This window comes from Oncorhynchus mykiss, chromosome 21 (genome assembly GCF_013265735.2).
Source record: "Oncorhynchus mykiss isolate Arlee chromosome 21, USDA_OmykA_1.1, whole genome shotgun sequence".
Classification (NCBI taxonomy): domain Eukaryota; kingdom Metazoa; phylum Chordata; class Actinopteri; order Salmoniformes; family Salmonidae; genus Oncorhynchus; species Oncorhynchus mykiss.
In genome coordinates, this window is record NC_048585.1 from 29,623,945 (window position 1) to 29,636,633 (window position 12,689).

General features: G+C 41.8%; 1 long non-coding RNA gene across 1 annotated transcript; it reads left to right on the forward strand.

Annotated features, from left to right (window-relative positions):
* The first annotated feature begins 337 nt into the window (after window positions 1–337).
* LOC118942782 lies at window positions 338–6,066 on the forward strand. The gene is made up of 3 exons (XR_005038433.1): window positions 338–439; window positions 712–794; window positions 5,362–6,066. It is a non-coding gene; the product is annotated as an uncharacterized LOC118942782 (long non-coding RNA).
* The last annotated feature ends 6,623 nt before the right edge of the window (window positions 6,067–12,689 follow it).

The following is a 12,689-nucleotide window of genomic DNA, read 5'->3' on the forward strand; positions in this document are numbered from 1 at the left end:
ACCGGATAAGACACGAGAAATACTCCAGACATAACAGACTGACCCTAGCCCCCGAACATAAAAACTATTGCAGCATAAATACTGGAGGCTGAGACAGGAGGGGTCGGGAGATACAATTCAACAGAAGAACAATACTATCCTTCTGTCATTGAGAGGTGAGGGGGATGGATAATGTATAGGCTGTGAGCCATTTGTGGTTACCGTACTGTTTTGCCTAAAATAGTCCCGATGTTTTGCAATGTAAAGTAAACATGCCAATCATCAGTCTTTCCAGGATTTGCATTATGAATATGTATATATGTAGGCAGACCAAGTCTTAGAATACTATTTCAGCTGTGTATATATATCTGAGTTCCTACTACACTGCTTCAGTCTGGAGGATCAGACCCCATCATACTACACAGACCAAATCCAGTCATATCTACACACACTACAGCAGGTAAAATAAACATAACGTAAATTTGTCTAGTTTGTGAGGTTAATAAATATAACACAAAGGACAACGTTATAGTACATTATAGTACATAGCTACATCTAGGTTGGGAATTTGATTTCATAATATCATTTTTATATTGATGTTGAGATGGAGAATTTTTGGAATTGGAATTTGGAACTTTCAAAGTGTTGCAGTGTTCTGCTCTTGATTGAAAATATTAACGGTCAAAGTGTCAGGGATGCAAACTCATACATTTGACACATATCCTCATACAGGACACCAACCCATCTTTCCTCTGTCTCTTCCGACCGTGCTGTCACCATGGACATGACACCTCTGCTACTCCTACTCTGTGCCGGTAAGGATTGGCTCAGCCTACTCTAACACAGGAACGATACATTGTTGTCACTGATTGTTCACAGTGAACAAAAATCTAGTTAACCCCATCAACAACAACATATTTCATAGCGACATGTATAACATCATAAACCATGAAATATACCTCTTATAATGTTTGCTTCTTTTGTTGGTCATGTGCATGCTAACGTTGAACTTCATCAAATTGTTTCTGTCTTCAGGTGGCTTCTGCACAGTCAGACTCAGCTGCCTCAGACAGTTCACCCTCAGTGAAACGAAGGTCAATTTGACAGAAGCACAGACAACCTGCCAGAATAACTATTCTGATCTAGTCACTGTGCACAACCAGGAGGATTATGAGCAGCTGATACAGTTAATGACATAATGCATCGCACACAGCCCAGTCTGGTGTGGTCTAATGGAGACCCTGTTAATGACACTGCATGGTCACTTACGAATTACACAAATACAAACTGTGTAGCAGTCAACCCTAATGTAACATGGGAGATATGTTTTCAAGAGAAAAACGTCATGTGTTATAAAAAAAGGTAGGTCATTGCTTTTTTGGAGTAGCTGACTAGTGGTGGCTATTCAGCATGATAATGTCCAGTGGGGTGGGGGCAGGGTAAGATGTCCGTTGATGTGGGGGGAAGAAAATGTCCGTAGGTGGACCAGCGGGGGGGATAGGAAGTCCAGGGGGGCGGGGGGGGAGAGAGCAGGTAGCTGACTAGTGGTGGAAAAATGGTAGCAGGTAGCTGACTAGTGGTGGCTATTCAGTAGCCTGATGGTCTCATGGTGGAAGCTCTTGGCCAGTCTTCCAGTTTTTGCCATGACGCTCCTGTACTGCCTGCGTCAGCGTGATGGAAGAGGGCAGAACATGCAATGGCTTTTGTTGGTGTCCTGGAGGGCAGGCAGTGTGCACCCAATGGTACGTTTGGTTGAGCGTACCACTCTCTATAGCACCTTGCGATCCGCGGCGATGGAGTTGCCGTGCCAGGCTATAGTATGCTCTCGATGGTGCTCTTGTAGGACACTGTGAGGGTCCTCTGGGACAGGCCACATTTATTCAGCATCCTGAGGTTGAAGAGTCCCTGTTGTGCATTCTTCAACAAGGTGTCCATGTGATTTTAGCATTTCAGCTCCTTGGAGATGTGTACGCAGAGGAATTTAAAGTTATTGACCTAAGGCGGCCCCATTGTTGAGGTTGGGGGATGAGTTTGGGGGCGTACACAGCCTGGTTCCTCCTGAGGGTCCACAATCAGCTCCTTCGCATTGTTGACGTTGAGGTTGGTTACCTGGCACCATGCCATCAGTGTCAACCTCCTGCCTGTAGGCCGTCTCATCATTGTTGGTAATCAGGCCTATTACTTTCATATCATCAGCGAACTTGATGCTAGAGTTGGAACTGTGTGAGGCCATGCAGTCGTGGGTATACAGGGAGTACAGGAGGGGACTGAGGACATACCCTTGTGGGGCCCCCGCGTTGAGAATCAGTGTTGTGGAGGTATGTTGCCTACCTTCACCACCTGGGGGCAGCCCAGTTGTTCAGACCCCAGGCCGTGAGCTTTGTGGTGTGCTTAGAGGGCACTATGGCATTGAAGGCCGAGCTGTAATTGATGAACAGCATCCTCACATATACATTCCTTTTGTCGAGATTGGTAAGGGCAGTGCAATGGTGATTGCGTCATTTGCTTTCTTTTTGTAATCCGTGATATTCAGGAGCCCCTGAGACATAGGCTTCGTGTCCGACACGCTGAATTGCTCCTCCACTTTGTCCCTATACTTGTGTTTCGCCATCTTGATTCATCTGCGTAGTTCTACTGTTTATCTACTCTATTCTCCCCGGTCACCTTGCCATTTTTATAAGCAACATCTCTCTCATTCAGTTTCCTGACAAGGCTGCCATCAATCCACGTTTATTGATTAAAGTCAGTTTTGAACAACTATGGGAATCACATCATCTATGCATTTTTTGATGAATCCAATGACAGAGTTGGTGTATTCATCAATGTTATCCTCAGAGGTGACCCGGAACATACAGTACCAGTCAAAAGTTTGGACACACCTACTCATTGTGTTTTTCTTTATTTTTACTATTTTCTACATTGTTTGCCTACATTGTTTGCCTTTGCCTTGATGACAGCTTTGCACATTCTTGGCCTTCTCTCAACCAGCTTCATGAGGTCTTTTTGAAAGTCCATGATTACTTTAAGGCATGAAGGTCAGTAAAAAAGGAACATTCCAAGATCTTTGAAAGTTTCTTCAAGTGCTGTCGCAAAAACCATCAAGCGCTATGATGAAACTGGCTCTCATGAGGACCGCCACAGAAAAGGAAGACCCAGAGTTACCTCTGCTAAAGAGGATAAGTTCATTAGAGTTACCAGCCTCAGAAATTGCAGCCCAGTTAAATGCTTCACAGATTTCAAGTAACAGACATCTCTCAACATGAATCAGGCCTTCATGGTCGAATTGCTGCAAAGAAACCACTAAAGGACACCAATTATAAGAAGAGACTTGCTTGGGCCAAGAAACACGAGCAATGGACATTAGACTGGTGGAAGCCTGTCTTGGTGGTTCTAAATTTCTTCCATTTAAGAATTATGGAGGCCAATGTGTTCTTGGGGCCCTTCAATTCTGCAGACATTTTTTGGTACCCTTCTCCAGATCTGTGACTCGACACAATCCTGTCTCGGAACTCTGCGGACAATTCCTTCAACCTCATGTCTTTGGTTTTGCTCTGACATGAACCGTCAACTGTGGGACTTTATATAGACAGGTGTGTTCCTTTCAGGTGGACTCCAATCAAGTTGTAGAAACATCTCAAGGATTATCAGTGGAAACAGGATGCACCTGTTGAGCTCAATTTCCAGTATTATAGCAAAGGGTCTGAATACTTATGTAAATAAGGTATTTAAAAAAATAATAATATTACATTTGCTAAAATGTTTTCACTTTGTAATTATGAGGTATTGTGTGTAGATTGCCGAGGATAAAAAAATAAATCCATGTTAAAATAAGCCTGTAACATAACAAAATGTGGAAAAAGTCAAGGGGCCTGATCACTTTCCGAAGGCACTGTATGTAACAATGCTGCTTAGCCTTCAACACCATAGTTCTCTCCAAGCTCATTATTAAGCTCGGGCCCTGGGTCTGAACCCCGGGCTGTGCAACTGGGTCCTGGACTTCCTGACGGGCCGCCTCCAGGTGGTGAAAGCAGGAACAACACCTCCGCTACGCTGGTCCTCAACACAGGGGCCCCACAAGGGTGCATGCTCAGCCCCCTCCTATACTCCCTGTTCATCCATGAATGTGTGGCCACGCATGCCTCCAACTCAATCATCAAGTTTGCAGATGACACAACTCTTCTTGGCCTGATTACCAACAATGACGATATAGCCTACTTTGGGGAGGTAAGGGCCCTGGCAGAGTGGTGCCAGGAAAATAACCTCTCCCTCAACATTAACAAAATGAAGGAGCTGATTGTGGACTTCAGGAGAAAGCATCGACGAGACCACAGTGGAGAAGGTTAAAAGCTTCAAGGTCCTCGGCGTATACATCACTGACAATCTGAAATTGTCCACCCACACAGACAGTGTGGTGAAGAAGGCACCACAGCACCTCTTCAACTTCAGATATTTGCTTGGCCCCTAAGACCCTCATACTTATGTAAATATGGTATTTCTGTTTTCTATTTTTAATCAATTAGCAAAAAAAATATTTTTAAATCCATTTTAGAATAAGGCTGAAACGTATCAACATTTGGAAAAAGTCAAGGAGCGAGGTCAGTACAGGTACAGAAGTAGGTCAGTACAGGTGCATCAAAGCTGGTACTGAGAGACTGAAAAACAGCTTCTATCTTAAGGCTATCATACTGTTAAAAAGCGATCACTAGCCGGCTTCCATCCGGATACGCAACCCTGCACCTTAGAGGCTGCTGCCCTATATACAGATCATAGGCTTTGAATCACTTTCCACTTTAATAACGGAACACTAGGCATTTTAACATTGTTTAAATATTTTTTACATACTGCTTTACTCATGTAATATGTACAGTATATTCTGTATTTTAAACTACTGTTTAAGTCAATGCCACTCAGACATTGTTTGTCTGAATATTTATATATTTCTTAATTCCATTCTTTTAGTTTGGGATTTGTTTGTATTGTTGTGAATTGTTAGATACTACTGCACTGTTGGATCTAGGAACACAAGCATTTCACCAAACACCAGCAAAACTTCTGCTAAATATGTGTATGTGACCAATACAATTTGATTTAATTTGATTAGCAGTGGTTAAACCTTGAATGTGTTGGCAATAATGTGGGAGCACGGGCCTCAAATTATTTTTGTTAACGGAATTTGTTCAGGGTCCAATGAAGATCTTTGAATGTATTTTTAGTATCACCTTGAGGTGGGATTTACTCAGCCATGACGATAATCCCTGAAAATGCTCTCATTATTTTTGGAATTGTTAGACAGAGATTTATAAATTGGCCATCTTAATTATTATTATTAACAGCTATTCTGATTTTTCAACAATATCAACTCTGTGTGTCCGTTTCTTTCAGAATCATTCCACCTAATCAATGAAACAAAGACCTGGGAGCAAGCTCTGGACTACTGCAATAAGAACTACCACGGACTGCTTAGGTTGGAGTCTGAGGCTGACCACAAGATTGTTGAGCAGAAACTGAGTCGTAGTGTGAAACTTGTACCTGGTCCTGTGTTGGTGGGTCTAAGGCAGAGCTGTCTCTTTGGGTTTTGGCTCTGGACCAATGGGATGCCAGTGCAGTGGAGTAACTGGGAGGGGTACAGACAGCCTAAACAGCCTCTGTCCAACCACTGTGGTGCCATGGCAACGTGGAGGTCACGATTACCACGCTGGAAGGATGAATGTGACTATACCAGCCAGAATACAGCATGATATTATAGTATGGCAACTTTATATGAACTTTGAACTCTTTGTCAAAGGACAAGGGAGAGCTCTGCTGGGCAACCCAGCCTTCCAGCTTCGACCAATCTATCGAAGCGCAGTTCAGAGTAAATATTTCTTTAATTTTCCTTTTCCAAATGGGCGGTTTTTTAGAATGCATAAGATTATGTATTTACGATAGCATAGCTTCATAAGGTCGATAGAGACCCAATCCTTTTGTTCCTCAGTCTTCCTGTGCTTTCATTCAAACCCAACCCCCTTTCTTTGTATAACCAGCTGTTATATCGGTTCTGTCCGCTAGGGACGATTTTCTTTTATGACATAATTAGTAATCAATGTATGATCCATCCAGTGTATATGTAATTCTGTGTGATTATTTAGGTATTTAGTAAATAAATAATTAAACCAAATGTTGTATTGCTGTTTCAACTTGTTAGCCAGGGTTTGTGAAGATTTTTACAACGTTCAGATGAGACTGAACAAGGTAACGATTGATAATTGACTGCTTTTGATGTAAAAGATTACCAGATCTTTAAGAGTTTATTCGGAAGACAACAGCTCTATCAACATTCTTACGTGGTGCCCTGACTTCTTAGTTAATTACATTTAATTTAGTTAGTTTAATCAGGTAATATTAATTACAGAGAATTGATTTGATAAAATAGCATGTCATATATCAGTTAATCCATAGCAAAGAAACGACACTGTATTGAATTATACATTTTTTACATTTAAATATTGATGTCACAAATGTATCATTTGTACAGTTCTTTTTGCAAAAAACATGCTTATTAGTCTCTTGGAAATTAAACCATCAGGTGACAGGTTAAACTATTACATTTCTGTCATTGAACAACCCCATGCCATGATTAGATAGTAAAAAAAAGACACCAATCTCTTTCATAATTTATTTAAACAAGAAAAGCTAATCCGCTAACATTTCTGAAAATGGATGTGTAGCGTTTACGAATGAAACTCTTCAAGTATAAGTAAATATAAGTAAGACATAAGCATTAGTATAAGTTTAAGTTTAAGTTTAACCAACTCACTGTGATCATTAAATAGAAACAAATTAGACATATGAAAAAGTCAAAATGTTCAGGTCCACCACAGTGCAATTCAATCACAGATGAAGCAATGCAATAACAATGAGGTGGCAATTTGTGCAAATATGTATTTGTGTTTTGTGTTTTTGTGTGGCTTAATACGTGTGAAAAGACTTGATTTGCAAGAAAAGATGCACATTTTTGTGCAACTTCATTAACAGGAAAATACGTTTTTGTAGGGCAAATTGAGGAATAATCTTTTGAAAGTTACTATAGTAATGTATGATGGGCAATGGTTTTCTATACTGACTTTTTTTTGTGCCCCAAATATATTTATATATATAAAAAAAGTTAACCACCCAATATGGTTAATCAAACAGGTTCTCACAAGAACAATTGAAATATAATAGTAGCTTTACTTTGTAGTATTTTAAATGAATGTCAATACCGTTTTGTACGCCTGTTTTCAATTGATACTTTTGGATACTGTTGCACTTTTTTAATGTAGGCAAAAGTAGATCTACATGATTCCTTCATAAGGCATTTCATATTTACGGATCGCTATATACGGATCGTTATTGGATTTCCCGTGAAAGAGTAACGGTTAATGTGATTGGATGTTAATTATTTGACTAGCCTACCTGTATTTGACTTTGTGCTGTTATTTCGCTGAACACTAGATGGTTTAATTGTATTTTTTGGCAGTGAAACGAGGCTACTCAGGCGAGAAAAAAACCTCAACCAAATGTATAGCCCTGTTGCAAAATATAAATGGATTGTTTGAAAATGTGAAAATTATTATTATTATTATATATATTTTTTATGTGAATCACATTTTTATTTGGCGTTCCCCCAGTTTGGGAATGCCAGTATTAAGGCAAGTCGTTCAGGTCCTGAAGCAGGAAAGCATCCCCAAACCATCACGCTACCACCACCATGCTTGACTGTTGGTATGTGGTTCTTACTGTGGAATGCAGTGTTTGGTTTTCGGCAGACCTAATGGGATCCATGTTGTCCAAAAAGTTGAGCGAGAGAGAATATCCTGGAGCTGGAGTGGAAGAGACAGTTTGGCTGTGGGCCTAAAGGAGCTTCTGCGGTCTACATACAGTAGAATAAATTGAACCCTTGTGTTGTCCTAAGGGTCAAAAAATGACCCGCCACTATGTTTAACAGCCGAGAAAACCCCAAAAATTATATTTTTTCAACTTAAAATGAATTACTTTTCCTAGAGTGACCCGAACAGTGACGCATCACCTTTGTTCATATTTCCAAGAAAGCTGTACACCACCAGGGTACAAAGATTGTCTTAGGGTCATTTTTGACCTGGCAGTTATAAAATAATTTACACACCACAAAAACCACAAAAAAATCTGTAATTCTGCCCCTGAACTAGGCAGATAACCCACTGTTCCTAGGCTGTCATTGAAAATTAGAATTTGTTCTTAACTGACTTGCCTAGTTAGAAAAAGGCCTGCATCCATAGAGAGACACACCACCTCTACTGCTTCCACGAGCACATTCAATGCTAGCATCAGTAATTCTAAATGTGGTGTTACCCCAGCTAGCATGGACACTGACAGTTCTGAATCTGATGCAGCCGAAGAGCTACTGCCCCCTTACTCGGGAAAGCACGGAACAACAGACAGGGACGTTGGACCATCGAAGAGGAGCAAATATGATGAGAACTACATTGATTTGGGGTTCACTTATATTGGGAGTAGTGCCTTTCCTCAGCCACAGTGTGTTATATGTGCAAAAGTTCTCTCTCACAACCCGATGAAACCTTCAGTCTTGCGCAGACATTTAGAAACAAAACATGACATTATGAAAAATAAGCCACGGGAGTGGCTTAAAAAATTATAAAACATGTATAAAAGCAACATATACCATTAATAAGAAAGGGGCAAGAAGAATATTATATGGTGAGCTACCGAGTGGCTAGGACAGGCAAGCCCCACACTATTGTGGAGAACTTACTTATTCCTGCTGCCTCGGATATGGCTGGGACTATGTTGGAGGAAAAGGCCCAAAAAAACTATACAGACAATGACTTCATCAAACAACACTGTTTCACGACGCATCAGTGACATGGCAGGATATGTTTTGAAACAATTACTGCTTCACATACAAGCCAGTGAATTCTATGCGTTACAGCTGGATGAGTCAACAGACGTGGCACAGCTCCTGGAAAATGTCCGTTATGTTTATGGGGGGGGTCAATTAAGGAAGACATCCTCTTCTGCAAACCACTGGAAACGAGGACATCAGGAGAGCATATATTTTAAGTACCGGACAGCTTTGCGACGTCAAATGGACTTTGCTGGTCCAGATGTGTTGGTATCTGTACTGATGGCGCAAAAGCCATGACAGGGAGACATAGTGGAGTGGTAACACGTGTGCAAGCAGTTGCTTCCGACGCCACTTAGGTACACTGCAGCATCCACAGAGAGGCTCTTGCTGCCAAGGGAAGTTTCTCACATGACTGGCCTATCTGGGTGATGTTTTTTCTCACCTAAATGATCTGACTCTCCGCAACTATATTCAATGTGCGGGACAAAATTGAGGCTATGATTAAGAAGTTGGAGCTCTTCTCTGTCTGCATTAACAAGGACAACACACAGGTCTTTCCATCATGGTTTGATTTGTGTGAACTCAAGCTTATGGATGTCAAATGTGATATAGCGAAGCATCTGAGTTGGGTGCACAATCGCGCAGGTACTTCCCCGAAACAGATGAAAAACAACTGGATTCGGTATCCCTTTCAAGCTCTGCCTCCAGTCCACTTACCAATATCTGAACAAGAGAGCCTCATCAAAATTCAATTTAATCAGAAGCCACTGCTAGATTTCTGGATTGGGCTGCACTAAGAGTATCCTTCCTTGGCAAATTAAGCTGTTAAGACACTCATGATCTTTGCCCTCACTAGTATGAAAACTAAATACAGGCACAAACTGTGTGGAAAATAATTTAATACAACCCGACATTGTAGAGTTATAGGCATCCTTTCAAGCACACCCTTCTCGGATGCAATGTGTAGAGTCAGAGGTTAAACTCACAATAAAATAGTCCAGTGGGAAACCAATTTGTGGTGCTCAAAACAAAGTAGTTCTTTAATAAAAGGTTGGGGGGGGGGTGGGGGGGAGAAATACAACAGAAAGGCCTATCAGGTAACTGGTAGGTCCCCGTGCCCGGTGTGGCGGCTCCTCGGACCGCCTGTGTTAATGAAAAAAACATAAAAGAGAGAGAGAGCGATGAGTCCGGGGTTTCCATCCTTGCTCTCAACTTGAGCCGTGTGGCGTGCTTCCCGTTAATAGGTCCTCTTCCTTTGGGGCAAAGAACAGGAAGAGAGAGAGACAGGTGAGTCAAACATTGCCTAGTATCTTCTTTGTCGGTGTATCGAGGTGCTTCTCATACTCACTCCGGTTCTTCTAAGGACTAGGCATACCATCTGCCTGTCTGCCATACCGCCCGAGTGACTGCACCTCTGCTTATACTCATTTGAGGTAACGAGGGACAGGTGGGACCAATTCCAGGTGCCAATTGGTTGCATCACCTGGACTGGGTAATATTGGTGTTGAATCACCAGCCCCAGTTGATGCCTGTAGAGCTGTCCATGGTGCTGACTCATCTTTGCCTTTAGCCCTCTGGAAATGACCAAGGTCCTGCTCATGCCTTTTTAGCACCCTGCTGGCCCCTGGGTTAGAACAGCAAGAGTTGGCCAAAGGGAAAGAGTGAGATAGAGAAGAAGAAGAAGAAGAAGAAGAAGAAGAAGAAGAAGAAGAAGAAATAGGCACAGTCAGGCAGATAGAGCGAGAGAGAGAGAGTGGGGTGGGGGGTGGAGTGACAAAGGCAGAGAAACAGAAAGAGAGAGATCATCACAAACTGTAGAAGACTACAGTAGAGTGACAGAGGGAGAGCGAGAAGACTAAAATGACAGAGGGAGAGAAAGATACCGAGACAAGCAGTCAGTCAGGCTTGTCAAACAATTAACGTCATGGGGAGAGAGAGAGGAGGAGCAAGTGGCCCTAGGTGATGGACGAGCAGAGTGGACATATGTAGTGTACAGCATGTTCACACAACCCCCTTATCATTTGCGCACACACACATATACACACACACACACACAGCAGACTGTTTTGCCATGATGGCCAAGCTCCCAGGTGAACTGGAAAAGCTGTCACATCCACACACATATTTTTATCAAAGCCTATTGGATAACAACTTGTTTTTAACCAGGATAGAAGAATTTATAACTGACTTTTTCCCAACATAACATAGGTACAGCAGATCCCATTATTGTATGCGACACTTTAAAATGTGCCTTTAGATGCCATGCAGTTCAATACTCATCTTTAAAACAAAATCAACTTTAGGTCAAAATAGTTCATATTAGCAAAGGAAATAGAGGAACTAACAGTAGATAGCAGATACTGGAGATAGCAATAAAAACTGTAGCATAGAAGCACAGAATAAAAATCCAATCAAATTGTATTGGTCACATACACATATTAGCAGATGTTATTGCGGGTGTAGTGAAATGCTTGTGTTCCTAGCTCCAACAGTGCAGTAGTATCTAAAACGATTCACAACAATACACACATCTGTAAGTAAAATAATGGAATTAAGGAATACATTCATTTTAGATTGAGCAATGTCGGAGTGGCATTGACTTAAACAGTAGTTTAGAATGCAGTATATGCATATGAGAGGAGTAAAGCAGTATGTAAACATTATTAAAGTGACTAATGTTCCATTATTAAAATGGCCAGTGATTCTAAGTCTATATTAGAAGGGCAGCAGCCTCTAAGGTGCAGGGTTGCATAACCGGGTGGAAGCCGACTAGTGATCGCTTTTGAACAGTATGATAGCCTTAAGATAGAAGCTGCTTTTCAGTGTCTCAGTACCAGCTTTGATGCACAAGTACTGACCTCGCCTTCTGGATGATAGTGGGGTGAACAGGCCATGGCTCGGTTGGTTGATGTCCTTGATTATCTTTTTGGCCTTCCTGTGACATCGGGTGCTGTAGGTGTCTTGGAGGGCAGGTAGTTTGCCCCCGGTGATGAGTTGGGCAGACCGCACCACCCTCTGGAGAGCCAGGCAGTGATATAGCCCAACAGGATGCTCTCAATTGTGCATCTGTAAAGGTTTGTGAGGGTTTTAGGGGACAAGCCATATTTCTTCAGCCTGCTGAGGTTGAAGAGGCTCTGTTGCGCCTTCTTCATCACACTATCTGTGTGGGTGGACCATTTCAGATCGTAAATGATGTGTAGCCAAGGAACTTGAAGTTTTCCACCTTCTCCACTGCGGCCCCATCAATGGGCAGGGGCGTGCTCCCTCTGCTGTTTCCTGAAGTCCACGATCAGCTCCTATATTTTGATGACGTTGAGTGAGAGGTTATTTTCCTGGCACTACTCTCCCAGGGCCCTCACCTCTTCCCTGTAGAATGTCTCATCATTGTTGGTAATCAGGCCTACTACTGTTGTGTCGTCTGCAAACTTGATGATTGAGTTGGAGACATAAGTTTGAAAAAGTTTGAGGAAAAAAGAACTGCAGGAACTTATTCAAGGAATATCAAGTGTAATACAGTTGAAATCGGAAGTTTACATACACTTAGGTTGGAGTCATAAAACTTGTTTTTCAACCACTCCACAAACTATAGTTTTGGCAAGTCGGTTAGGACATCTACTTTGTGCATGACGCAAGTAATTTTTAAAGCAACTGTTTACAGATAGATTATTTCACTTATAATTCACTGTATCACAATTCCAGTGGGTCAGAAGTTTACTGTATATATGAGGGATACAATGATCCCAGCTCTGCAGATTTTGCTGCGAAGAGACAGAAGCATTCGATAATTTGTTTTGGTACTGTTCATATGTAGCTTGTTTTTGGTTGCAGGTTCAGGAATGACTGAAGA